Source organism: Balaenoptera musculus, chromosome 4, assembly GCF_009873245.2.
Source record: "Balaenoptera musculus isolate JJ_BM4_2016_0621 chromosome 4, mBalMus1.pri.v3, whole genome shotgun sequence".
Lineage (NCBI taxonomy): Eukaryota > Metazoa > Chordata > Mammalia > Artiodactyla > Balaenopteridae > Balaenoptera > Balaenoptera musculus.
In genome coordinates this window covers 135,348,188-135,362,102 of record NC_045788.1, presented here as the reverse complement: position 1 = coordinate 135,362,102, position 13,915 = coordinate 135,348,188, and the positions used below count along the sequence as shown (strand labels likewise).

The 13,915-nt window shown below is 36.3% G+C and overlaps 1 protein-coding gene across 1 annotated transcript in view; it reads left to right on the top strand.

Moving 5' to 3' along the window:
- SETD4 (SET domain containing 4) overlaps positions 1 to 11,680 on the top strand; it is a 448,803-nt gene extending 437,123 nt beyond the window's left edge. The window contains exons 18-21 of the transcript XR_005019638.1: positions 3,535 to 3,690; positions 7,512 to 7,555; positions 9,669 to 9,809; positions 11,324 to 11,680. The gene's annotated coding sequence lies outside the window, so the exon portion shown is untranslated. The remainder of the gene's footprint in view (positions 1 to 3,534; positions 3,691 to 7,511; positions 7,556 to 9,668; positions 9,810 to 11,323) is intronic.
- The last annotated feature ends 2,235 nt before the right edge of the window (positions 11,681 to 13,915 follow it).

Here is a 13,915-nt window from a genome sequence, read left to right as displayed (position 1 = left end):
ATATATAAAATAGATAATCAACAAGGGCCTACTGTATAGCACAGGGAACTATACTCAATATTCTGTAATAACATATATGGGAAAAGAATCTGAAAAATAATAGATATATGTATATATATAGCTGAATCACTTTGCTGTACACCTGAAGCTAACACAACCCTGCAAATGAACTATACTCCAATATAAAATAGAAATTAAAAAAAGAAAGTTAATATCCCAGCCTGCCCCAAGAAAAACAAAACACAAAACAGAAACAGACTCACAGACATAGAAAACAAACTTATGTTTACCAGAGGGGAAAGGTTGGGGGGAGTGATAAATTAAGAGCTTGGGATTAGCAGATACACACTACTATATACAAAATAATCAACAAGGACCTACTGTATAACACAGGGAACTCTACTCAATATACTTTAATAACCTATATAGGAAAAGAATCTGAAAAAGAATCGATATATGTATATGTATAGCTGAATCACTTTGCTGTACACCTGAAACTAACACAACATTGTAATCAACTATACTCCAATATAAAATAAAAGTTTTTAAAGTTTAAAAAAATAAAAACTACTCAACTGCAGACCTCACCCCAGATGATGTGAATCACAATCTCTGTGTTGGAAGCTGGGATCAGCTGGGGAGACAGAGGAGGAGGAGAAGGCTGTAACCCAGAGGAAACTTCATGTATACATAGGGCTTCAGGGGGCAGCAAGCAGGGTGCTGACCTAACATAGGGTGCATCATCCCCGGGGTCCCCACTCTGGTGGGCTGCAGGGTTATTGGAAGGAACCCTGGAGAAGGGAGATGGGATTTGTGGAAGGTGTACCATTTGCTGAGTGCCCCTGTGTGCCATGGGCTTTTCACAAATTCTCTCTTTTAGTTGTTGTAAGACTTTTTAGTTATGTGTCATTATTCCAATTTTACACATAAGGAGTCCAAGGCTTGGGTGATTGGGAAGCTTCCTCAGGATCACAAATGTGGTAAGTGACAAAACAGGGAGCTGACTCCTGATGCAGTTGTTTCCATTTACTGTGCTGCTTTGCATAATTGAGACGTGGCTAGAGGTAAATACGGTAAATAGTGGAAGAAATGCCCAGCTCCAGCTCTGGGGGCTTTACTAGGAACTTTGATCTTCAAGTTGAGTCTGTTTACCGGGTGGGGATGGAAGAGAGGTGGGGAGTGGCATCCAGGAAACAGACAACCAGTGCACAGGCTCAAATGAATGAAGCAGAAACGGCCTTTGTAGCGGTATCCAAGCAATCTGTTAAGCCTCAAGCATGGAGTGATGTGGGGTAAAGAGAGGAGAAAAATCTGTTTTGTGAATTATTAATCCATGTGTTAATAACAGTGTGTTAAGACTCTAATTGACCTCACTTTGAAGAAATTCTCTGTATTGGAAACTATTGTATGCTACCACTTGTTGTAACAAAACTTTTGGGTAGAAATACTACATTTTGACATTCTAGCAAGTCAATGGAGTTTTTCCACACTACTTACTATATAGGTTTTCCCTAGCTCATGTAGACTCGTGACTGGGTGATATCAGAATGAACCCTTCAGCTTAGAGACTTGTTCCTTTTAACTGTTTTAGGGTAGATTAGGGGAAACTGCAAATATGATTACCTTGAGGGATGTTCTATTTAATTGCCATTTTTATTGGCCATTTTCTTTGCCCAATTTCAATAGTCTGATGGGATGAAAGTCCTTGCAAAGGGAAAGTTTGTATACATTAATATAAGTGAATTCTGTATTTATATGAATAAGTATTTTATTTTCTCATAGAAAAATATGAGCAAATCTTAAACTCCCTCTGGTTGCAACCAGCTTTACCATTCAGAGACTCTATAGTCATTATTTTTTTACTCTAATCCTTTGCTTTTTTCAACTGACTTCCCTATATTTTGAACTCTTGAGTCCTTACTTTTCACCCTAAATTGTCAGTCTGGATGATATTTGACTTGTGGACTCTGGGTAGTAAACCAGACCTTAATTAATCTCAATACAATTGCCCTAAACGCAATTTTATTTTTTATTTTCTATTGTTGTTTCAGGTAAAATCCTGCTATATTTATTTGATTCTTTTTTTTAAAACTGAAGGAGTTGATTTACAATATTGTGTTAGTTTCAGGTGTACAGTAAAGTGATTCAGTCATACATATAGTTATATTCTTTTTCATATTCTTTTTCATTATAGGTTATTACAAGATGTTCAATATAGTTCTCTGTGCTATACAGTAGGACCTTATATTTAACTATTTTATATATAGTAGTTTGTATCTGCTAATCCCAAATCTACAGTTATTTTAAAATCCACACATATACACAAATCTCTAAGTACACACTTATATCCCACTCAGTGGCGGTCAGATTGTTGTTAGGATAATAACCTCTCAGGGGGATACTCTCCCCCATGGCCTGGTCAATACATTTATACAATGTAATTAAACCATATCACTTCCATGACAGGAAATTGATGACCTTTTAATTATTTCAAGATAACTGAATATGTAATCATTTTCTCCTTTAACTGGGAGAGAAGAGTATATTTTGAATAAATTGAAAGTGGAATACAAATACTTATTTTGTGTGTATGCTGTACGTTTGTGCTCTCTTTCCACAAGATATCATTTTGGAGTGCTTTTCCCAGGATTTAGGAAAACAATTTAGAAAAGCCCATGTTAAAAATAGGAGATACACTACCAAATGTAAAATAGGTAGCTAGTGGGAAGCAGCCGCATAGCACAGGGAGATCAGCTCGGTTTTTTGTGACCACCTAGAGGGGTGGGATAGGGAGGGTGGGAGGGAGACGCAAGAGGGAGGAGATATGGGGATATATGTGTATGTATAGCTGATTCACTTTGTTATACAGCAGAAACTAACACACCATTGTAAAGCAATTTACTCCAATAAAGATGTTGAAAAAAAATAGGAGATTAATAATTTAGTAAACAATGTTTAAAAGGTGCTTGATGATTATTGGAATTAAGAAAGATCTACCAATACTACCCTGAATTTTCATATGGTGTATAAGGTCACAATAAATTTTAAGACTGTCTGGTGGGAAATATATGGCAAGTAGCTCTTTAAAAAATTAGACTGAGACCTGCTCATAACATCAGAGTTGGCTAATTCCCATGGGGAAGATTGAGTTACCACACACTTTTATTGTGGGACATTTTGGGTGACAGAGTGCGATGGACCATTATAGGGTCCATATTTTCCAAATCAAAAACCAAAACCCAACCTGTGATAGGTGTGCGGGTTTCTATGGGGATAATGGACCCTAATACTTCAAATCACAATTATTTCACACATTGGGACAACATAGCTTTTATATTTTTAGTATAGCAGATTTTCCCCATTAAAAATATATATTTTATAATTCCCCTGAATAAGAAAATTCTCAGCCTCTACACTATGTGTATAGGTGACTAAAAAAAACCAAAAAAACAAACCAAAAAAACCCAACCTATCCAAACGGGAGCATTGTCTTTCCAATCCGGTGCAATAAAACTGCTTTGTCTCTCCTCATAGGCCAGAAATGTGGAAAACACCCTTTCTCACCATCTTCCATTAAGAGAAAAGAGAATTTGTGTTACTACTTGAAAAATCAACTGCTTAATCTTCGACTGAAATTCCAGTCAGTAAAATTAATGGAGAGTGGGACAATTTCACTAGAAACACCACACGGTGAGTGCTTTTGATTTATAGTTGGACGTATTAACTGTATAAATTATACCTAGAAGCAGCTCTTTACTAGATATATTTTATAACTAAATTAATATAGTGACTTCCACATGTTACATTTAAAATTTTCCTTTCTTTAAAAAATATGGCAGGCATGGTCTGAAACATTTCGTCAATCAGGGCTTTTCTTTAATAAACAATTTGGAATCTTATGGATTTTTTTCCTTAATTTTGAAGATACCATTAAGGATAGTGTTAAGATGGTGTGACACAATCCCCTGATTTTTTATGATGAAGACTATATTTGGAGTATAAACCCTTTGTGAAAAAAATACAGGCAGGTTGCTATTAAACTCCTGGCAAACTGGGTGGGTGAAGACAGAGTGGTAACTAGTAAACAAACCCTCTGCCTCTTTAAATTCCACAATCAGAATATAAGGTTCTTGAGGACAGGGGCAGATAAGGGTTTTTTAAAAAAAATTACTATTAAAGCAACAATGACCAGCACCTAGTACATATATAGGAGGCCCTTGATTAAAATACACTTTTACTTTGTCAATAAACATTTCTTGAAAGTATGACACTATGCCAGGGCCTGGGGATTCAAAATCGACAAAAAGAGGACTTCTGCTTTTATGAAGCCAAAAGTTGAGTAGAGGAGATATCTATTATCTAAGGAAATATGCATAAGAATAGAGATTTATACACTGGAAAACAGGAGAGGAAAAAGTAAGTAGTCACCTGGAAGTGATACTTGAGTTGGGTCTTGAATATGTGCATAGATATTTATAAATAAACAGCAAAAGCGTTGAGGTTTATTCACACTTCTCTGGCTTCCTCCCTTGAACCGGTTTGTTTCATGAACCAAGGAACTTTGATGCTAATGAATTTCTCCATTTTATTCCAGTCACCCACATTTTAATGGCAGACTCCTTTTTTTTTTGTCATGAAAATAGCTGCATTCAGTAGTTTAAACTTTACCAGAATTAAAATGTTAGTGAAATAAGCACAGAGGTCTTCTTCGAACTTTCCATGGTTTGCAGCTTTTAAGTGGTCAATACAGAGTAATGTTAAGAAACATGAATGAGTCGGAACGCTGGTTAAAATGGATTGAAACATCATTTTATTCTGAGCTGTAAATTTCTTGATGAAAAAAATTATTTTAACTGACCTTATTTCCTATGTATATATATCAAATGACACCTGAATCATGTTGAGGCCTTAACCTTTTCCCATTTCCTGTTGTAAAACTGCCTGAATCTGACATTTTTTTAAGTGGAGTTAAAACTGTTTTCACTTATGATGTCAGAATTCAGATAATGCCCAAATTGATGCTTAGTGATCTGTGTTTTAAACGTCTCGTTTTCTAAGATGTCTTCTCTTATTTTAAGGAAGAAAAGAATTGCATGTTTGGGTCTCTCTAGAATTAAAAATAGTCACTGATTACAATATTCCCTGTCGATTATTTGAAGCCTATAGTCTAGGTGACACAAGAGGCAAATTCATTGCAAGCCTTCAGCCAGATACTGAGTCTCAGTTCAAGAGCTGGGGGGCGAGTGTGGGTGGTGTTTATGCTCCAAGCTGTCTTACTCTCCCACTGGGTGCTCAGGGCTCCCTAAGGACTCGCTTCCCCACCATCCCCTAAAGGACCTTGGCTCTAAGGGATATGGTCTCCTCACTATTTTCCCAAAGTATTTTCTCAATTACCTGCCATGGCTTGTGGCATATTCTTGTGTCCATTTATTAATTCTTCATTCAAACAATGATGATGAGCCCCTATTGTGTGTCAAGTACTCTCCTAGGCTAAAGCAGTGAAAATCAGGTGGATTTCTGGCTTTCAAGGAAACAGACTATAGGAAAGTAAACCCAGAAGAAACAAAGATAATTTCAGGTTGCAATAAGTACAATGGAATAACAAGATAATAAAATAAAATATAAAATAAAATAAAATAAAATAAATAAAATAAAATAATAAAATAAAATAAAATAAATAAAATAAAATAAAATAAAATAAAATATAGTAATGTATTGATAATAAAGAAAGGGGGCTGCAGGGGAGGGGTTTACTTTAGACCACATGGCCAGGGAAGGCTTGCCTGAGATGGTGATAAAGGAACCAGCAGGGCTCTGGGGAAGGAGAATTCTGGGTGGGGGGAATCATGGGAGCAAAAACCGTAAGGCATGTAGAGGAAAAGGAAGAAGTCCAGTGCCGCTGAAACCTGAAAGGAAAGGGAACAGTAATGCAAGGGGAGCTGGACGAGGGCCAGTTCTCACGAATAACTCTAATTTTATATATTTTAAAATAAGAGGTTTTATTATTGCTTAGTTCTGGCAAGGTCAACAGATTGGGAGAATATTACCATTGTAAAGACAAGTTGTTATACTGAAGGGTCACAAGCAGAACGGACATGGCCCGGCATGGGGGGCACATGAGGAAGCACCAGGTGGTCAGGAGGCAGAGGAGAGGGGAAAACAGTGGCATAAACCTTTATTGTGGCTTCTTGCCACAATGGACAAAAGAATGGGTGAGGCAGGGTAAACAGGTTTAAGATTGATTACTTTGAATAATTTCAGGAGGCTCTGGGGCATAGGAGCTGTCCTTAGGTGTTTGGTACGTGACCCTGGAGCGATTGGGGCAGGTGGATAGTGTCCTGGTATATGAAAGCCTGATAAAGAAGGAGTTAGGTGTGTGGGCTCTGGATTGGTTTACATTTGACAGGCACCCTCAGGGGTGAGTTGTTTACTATCTTTGGGAATTAGTTAACCCTGTGGGGCGGGGCAGTCCCTCTAGGAGCAGCAAGACCTCCTAAAGTCAAAGCATCAGAAAATAAGAGACACGGCTAATACATAAAAAAAGTATACCAGAGTATTGAAAAAGTTTATGAAACTAGAATAAACTTGACCAAACCTCACAGGAATGAGGATGAAAAATGACAATGCAAATGTACTCATGAACATGGATGCTAAAATCATAATAACATATCATTTGTGAATTATGAATGTTTTGTCTCTTTCATAACAGTCTTTATGCATTTAGTTTATATTTCCTTGTACTTGCTAGAATTTCCACTAAAATGTTGATAGAAATTATAACATGCATTTGAATCTTGTTCCTGACTCCCAAGGAGAGTTTTTAACCTTCATCATAAAGTATATTTGCTATGAATTTTCTTTATAGGTTATGAAAGTCCCTTCGTATTCCTAGTTTGTTAAAGGTTTTTTTTTTTTCACATAAATGAGCATTGAAACTTATCTAATCATTTTTCTGCATCTATTGGAAGGACCATATGATGATTTCATGTTTAATCTGTTAATGCAGTTAATTATATGAATTTTCTAATATTAATCCAACTTTGCCTTCCTAGGATAAACCCAAATTTACCACAACGTATTTTCCGTTTCTATACAGTACTAAATTTAGTTTGCAAATAGTTTGTTCAGGATTTTGTACCTGATAAGTGAATTTGATGTATAATTTCTTTATTTTGTAATGCCCTTGCAGATTTTGATATTATGATTAAGCTGGACTTTTTCTGTTCTCTGAAAGGTTTTGTGTATGACGGATGTCATTTCTTCCTTACATATTTAAAAGAGCTCACAGGTGAAGCCATCTGGACCTAGAATTTTCTCTGTGGAAATATTTTTATTTACAGATTCAATTTGTTAGATAAATATAGAGCTATTCATATTTTCTCTTTGTGTGTCAGGTTTGGTAAGATGTGATTGTCAAGGAATGTGTTCATTTCATATAAATTGTCAAGTTTACTGTCATAAAGTTTCTCATAATATCTTTTAACCATATTTTTAATGTCTATTTCTTGAAGGATGAGATGAATGTTCCAGATAGACCACACGCAAAGTCCTGGTGGTAAGAGAAGTGCAGCATTTGGGGAAAGCAAATCTATCATATAAATCTAAACACAGCACCAAAGTGGGTATTTTGAGATATTTTTAATAATTAGGAAAGAATAACGACAAAAATCATGGTCTTTGCCTGAAAAGAATTTATAGTCAACTTACATTGAGGCATGGCTTATATACATTCACATTTCAAGAGGGCACATATGAGACTATATGTATGTATTTCAAGTGCTTTACAGTGGATTTCAGATTGCATACAAAAGTGCCAAAGGAAATGCCAAATAAGGGGGAAATGAGTTAATATTTTTAGGTTGTTTAGAATATGATCATCTATGTTTTATGCATGTTTAGGTCAAATATATCCTTTGTAAAATATAAGCAATGTCTGCCTCTCCTAAGAAAATTTGATTTAAACTTGTACCCAGAAGCCTGTTATGTGCATGCCACTCCTTGGTGTGTTTTCTTTTGGCCAGTGGGCCCCTGGATCTCTTTTTATTTTCTCAAAACATTTTTTCTTCCTCTCTGAAACACTAAGCTAATAGTTTTGTAATGTAATAAAACTCAAAACAATTTTCACCTGCATCTTTGGCATAAATCAATTAAATTAGGCACAAATATTGGTGTTTTAGAGATGAAAAAGAATTACCCAATAGTGCTGATATGTGGGTACTGGTAATCTAATGAATAACATACATTCCCTTTCAGCTTACCAGCTGAAAGGAAATGATTTATTTTACAGAAATAAGTTAGCCTCAGTGTCCTGAGCATTGAATCTCATGTCTGGATCTTACATCTAGAATTAAGATAGAAAGTTTAACATATTTATTTAACTTATAAAATTTTTTTTTATAATTATAGAAAGCTAGGCATCACAGCCTCTAAAGTATGGCAAGGTGCAAGAGTATTTCTAAACTTTTCTTACCTTACAAAAATAGTCAGGACGGTGTGCCCCTTGCTGTTTTCTTTTTTTGTTTTTTGTCTTTTGTTTTTGGAAGAGCATTGTGTTGTCAGAGATAAGCAGAACAAAGATGTTGATTAGAGTTTATGGAGTTATCATTGTGAAGTACACTCTGTTTTATAAGTAAGGCTGGTCAGACAGAAATTAGAAGGAAAGCAAGTCATTTTTTTTTTTTTTTTTTTGACTCTGCATCATTGGTCTGTGTCCTGGGTGCCATCATTAGTGGCCTTCCTTGGCCCTCAAAGTGCTGAGAGATAATAACAATGAACATGGAATAAAAAATCATTCAAGGATGAAAGCAAATAAAAACAATTTCATACAAATGCTAGATGAATTTTTTGCTCATAGATCCTCACTAAAATAACTCTTAATGAATGTACTTGGGGAAAAGAAAATTGAACCCAATAGGAAGGTGTGGACTCCTAGAGAGGCCTGTAGATGGGGCTGGAAGAGGTACAGACAGATCTTTAAGGGACGTCCCATCTGGCATTTCAACTTGATCTTTATAACAATGGCTATTGGGAGCATTTAAGCATGCAGAGACAGCTCCACTACCTGCTGAACAGTGGTTGGAAGGCAGCAAGATAGGAAGCAAAAAGATGGGTTAAGAGAATGTAGAGGATTTTCATGCAGGAAATGATGAGGACATCCACCAGGTAGTGGAGATGGGTCTTAGCGCTGTGGAAACAGAAAAGAAGGACCTACAAATAAGTCAGGGTGACTGGATATGAGCCGTGAAGCTATGACAGTAGTTAAGGATGACTCAAGTCTTTCCCTTAAGTTGTTGGTGGTGCCATTGACCGGGTTGGAAAGAAGGGTTTGTAGGAAGCAGTTTGGGTTTGAATACATTGAACTGAGAGGCTTACAAGGCATCTAAGTGGAGATGGGCCTCTTCAAACCCCAATAATGTGGTGTTATTACATGTTTTAGAATTTTTTCAATCTGATGGTTGTATGATATTCTCTCTCTGTCTCTCTCTTCCTCTCTCCCTCCCCCAACCATTAAATTGTATTCCTCTGATTACTAGTGAAGCCCAGAACTTTTCATTGGTTTATTAATCATTCTGGTTTACTCTTCTGTCAATTGCTTGTGAACAGTCTTTGGCAGATGTAATAGTTTGCTTACCCAACCAACATTTCCCTCCTTTCTTTCTTATTAAAAGTGTCCTGATTTGGTTGAGGTGTGAGGTGGCAATGTCCCAAGAAATGAGGGCAGGTCTTCCCTAAGCTCCTACAGATAAGCAATGATTGGTCATCTGACCCATTTCTGGCCAATAGGACCTACAGGAAAATCTCCTTTGCAGGTATTTGTGCTGTCTTTTCCAGTATTTGGCTTATAGATTTCACTCTGTTTATGGTGTCATACACAGGTTTTTAATTTTAATGTAGCAAAAAATGTATCATTCTTTCTTTCCTTGTCATCTTTTGTCTTGTTTTAGAAGTGATTCTCTCTTCTGAGGTTCTAAAACTATTCTCTATTTTTTCCTCCATAAATGTTAAGTTAAAAAAATCTTTATATTTTAAATCCATCTGGAATTTATTTTTGAATCTGGCATGAGGCAAAGATGTTTTTACGAATGTGTAGTCAGTCAGCCCAGAACATTTTTTGAATAGTTCATTCTTTCTTTCTGGTTTATATTAGCACCTCTCTCATATATGAAGTGCACATGGATATGTTGGTCTGTTGTAAATTTCCCTAATCTGTTCATTTCGTCTCTTTTTCTACCACTATTTCTTTTCTCTAATAAGTTGTAAGCTCTCTTGAACTTTTTTTTATGTAAATAATTCTTTAGTCTACAAATAATGACAATTTTATTTCTTCATTTCCAATGCTTATATCGACTATTTCTTTTTCGTGCCTTATTATGCTGGCTAGGATTGCTGGTACAATTTTAAATAAAAGCAGTGAGAGTAGACATTGTTTCTTGTTCCTGACTTGTTTTGGTTCTTTTAAGGGAATGTTATTAATTCTTCACCATCGTGTATGATTTATGTTGATTCCATTGATCAGGTTAAAGGGGTTCCTTCCATCCTTAACTTGTTTAGGGTATTTGTTTTGTTATCCAGAAAGGTATTGAATTTTACTTTTGTGTTTTTCTGAATATTTTGATAATCATGTGGCTTTTCTCCTGTAATATGTTGTGAATTATATTTGTAGATTTTCTAATGTTAATCTAATCTGTAGTCCTGTGATAAACCATACATGGCCATGATGTAATTATTTAATAGCCTGCTGGATTTAGGTTACCAATGTTTTATTTAGGATTCTTGCATTAATGATCATAAGATGGGTTGGCCTATAACACTTTTTTCTTTTAATGTCCTTGTCCAGTTTTGGTGCCTAGGTTATACCAGCCTCATAAATTTAAGTGGGGCGCCCTCCCTGGAATCATTTGTCTAAAAGAGGACAGTTTGTGGAATATACCTGTAAAATCATCTAGCTCTTCACAGTCTGTCTTTAGCATTAAGGACCCTCCAGGCAAAGGGACCCACTTTATTGTTAGCTTAGTCTTCTGTCCTCAAGCTCTGGATGGGCTACATGGAGTCCAACTCCCTCCTTTTACCTCATCTTGAGGGACTCTTGGCTTTGACCTCCATTTTCTTCACACAGGACTAATAAAATAGCAGGAATTTCAAGAAATGAAGCAACTAAATTAGGGGGAGACACAAAAAGAAGTGTGTGGAAGTAAGAACTTTTAGTATCTTTTCTCTTCCCATGCTAGTGAGGAAAATGGAGGCTCCTACCATAGTTAAGAACGTGTAGATAACATGCTGGATAAAACCTTGCTTAATTTCTCCCTGGATTTCTATTTTGCAGGGAATTTGAATAAAGTCCAATTTGCAGGCCCTTTGGAAAAAAACTAAGTCACATGTTTATTTTTTATCTTAAAAAAATATGTGTCTGATTTTGAGCCCTTCAAGGACATTTTTCTTCTTTGAATCCACCCCTGAGCACAACGCCTGGTGTATCACAGGTGCTCAGTAAGGAACTGTCTGTTTGAAGATGTTTGTTCTTCTCCAAATAACTTATAAATTCAGTGTCAAAATCAGACCGGACAATGACTATTATATCTTCAGGGAAGAAAGCTCATTTTATTTCTGCTTGAAACTAAAAGCCCTCAAACCAATAAAATGGTGGAAAACGGAAGTTTTTTAGGACATTGTTAATTCCTACTATTTGATCACTTACATGGGTACGTTGATTTCCAATATTAAAATGGTCTTTTAAAAAAATATTTTGCTTGCATTCACTGCCTGCATTTCTTATCTTGGCCTTTTGGTGTCATTCTTAGATTAATCTGAAAAGCATATTAAGTAAGGGTGAAATTATTTCCCTAGCTTTGGATCTTTTTGGTCTCTGATTTGAACTGAAGATTATCATACTTATAGTGCAGTTTACTAATATAACCTTTTCAATGTTATCTTAACGGTATGTTTTATAACTGACACACAACTGTAGAAGTTTAAATACAATACAGAGAACCAGTAATAGTAAAGTAAGCCTTTATTTTTATGGTTAGTCTAGAAAGAGCTTTTTCTGAAATTACTATACTGAAGTTACTAAAGTTAACTACATATGTTACTAAAATATGTATGCTACATATATAATTCTAACATAGTTCTAATGTATATCATTACATAATAATGTAACAATATGACATTACATTATAATTTATATATGTAATATACAATATATACATATTTAGTTAAAGCAAACCAGGGTTCTTAAGCTATGACAAGTCCTGATTCATTCTCAGTGATCTGTAAAATAAAGCTTACTGCTCTCCATGGAGCTGCTGAGAGCTGATGAACTTGGCAACAGTTCCTCTTTCTCTTCTGTACATGGGGATACTCATACCCTTTTATCCACCTATGAATGAATATGAAAACCCTTTGGACTTAAAACTTATTGCTAATCCCAGTGTTAGCCACATGCTTTTCCTTCCCTCCCAACCTGCAAATGCCTCAATAACTTTTCTTCTTTTCACCATTAATTGTACTTTTTTTTCTCTATTGTCATTTTAATGCACACGCTTAAGGAGATTGACTTTTGTATGGTGTAACAAATAAGTGAACAAGCCAACAAAATATATATTGACCCACAGTTCCATAAGCAAGAAGCAAAAGTGATGAATTCATTGTGTTTGACTGTTACACTTGGAATTCCCAATATTCTGTTTTTAAAGTCTCAGGGGAAGGAGCTGTACTTGTCTCCTGGATCTTTGAACAACTTCACTATTTGAGAGAATGAGTGTACTAACTCTGTATATCTGCCAGTAGCTAAGAGCTTAGGTGGCTCAACCTTCAAGTTTGGTGACCAGAGAAACCCTGGAGATCTATTTCTCAAAATATTCAACTTTCATTAGGATCCTATCTGAACAATATAGCAAAATATATTTTTTAAAATACATTTTCTCAGCAAATGATTACTCTCATTTAGACCAAATTCAAATTTAGATCAAATTCAAATTCAGTCCTGCAGTTGGTCATGTTCTATGGTGTGAGATCAGTGGGGTCTGAGAGCTCCACCATACTTTCAAGCTAGCATGTTGGCCTAACACAGTTTCATGGATGCTGGCAGAAGGAATGAGACCCCTACATCGGAGACAAATGACTTCATTACATATGGCGCAGCAAGCAGTGTGAGCATCACTGCGTTGGTTCTCCTTGTCCCCTTATACCATGGGTATCGTGCAGATGGGCCTAGATTTTGTTTATGCAACGAGTGGGTTGAAACCTTGTACTTAAGGAACCCAAATCTTACATAATGAGCAGTAAGCATTCTTACCCTTTGCTCCAGAAGAAGATATTATCTCTATCTTCCAAGGCTATTTGCTATACAAACATCCATGACAAGGTACTCCAGAACAAAGAGCGGTCGATGCCTTGTTTGGAAGATTTGTCTTTGAGAGACAGAGCAGAATGTGCTTTCAGAGCTGTCCCACCCTACAGGGGAGACAGTTGACTATTTATCCTCTAATTCCTATTTGTTATGGGCTGAGAGCTGATCCAGGGGCATTAATTCTCTCCCACTTCCAGTCTTCCTTACGCTGTGAGAGAGAAATCCACGGCGGAGGAGGTGAGTTGCAGGTATGGATCATGGTATGGACAGTAAGTGTCTCGGGACGCTGGTGTGACATTGATAGCATCTGTCACACTCCCCAGTTTTAGTCCTTCCTCCTCCCAATATTACTCATATATATTATTTTCCCTTTCAGTCCATGCCTGAGCTGTTAGGTCTGCTAGAAGCACTCATAGGCCTTAAGTGGCTGGTGGTGGTATTTTCAGTTAGACTTTTCTCAAGTCATTCCTCTTAACCAGTCTACTCCTCAACAGCATACCTGTTAGAGAGCGGGCTGGGGAAAGGAACAGAAGCAGAATTCAAAGAGGTCCATTTAGCTACTTATTA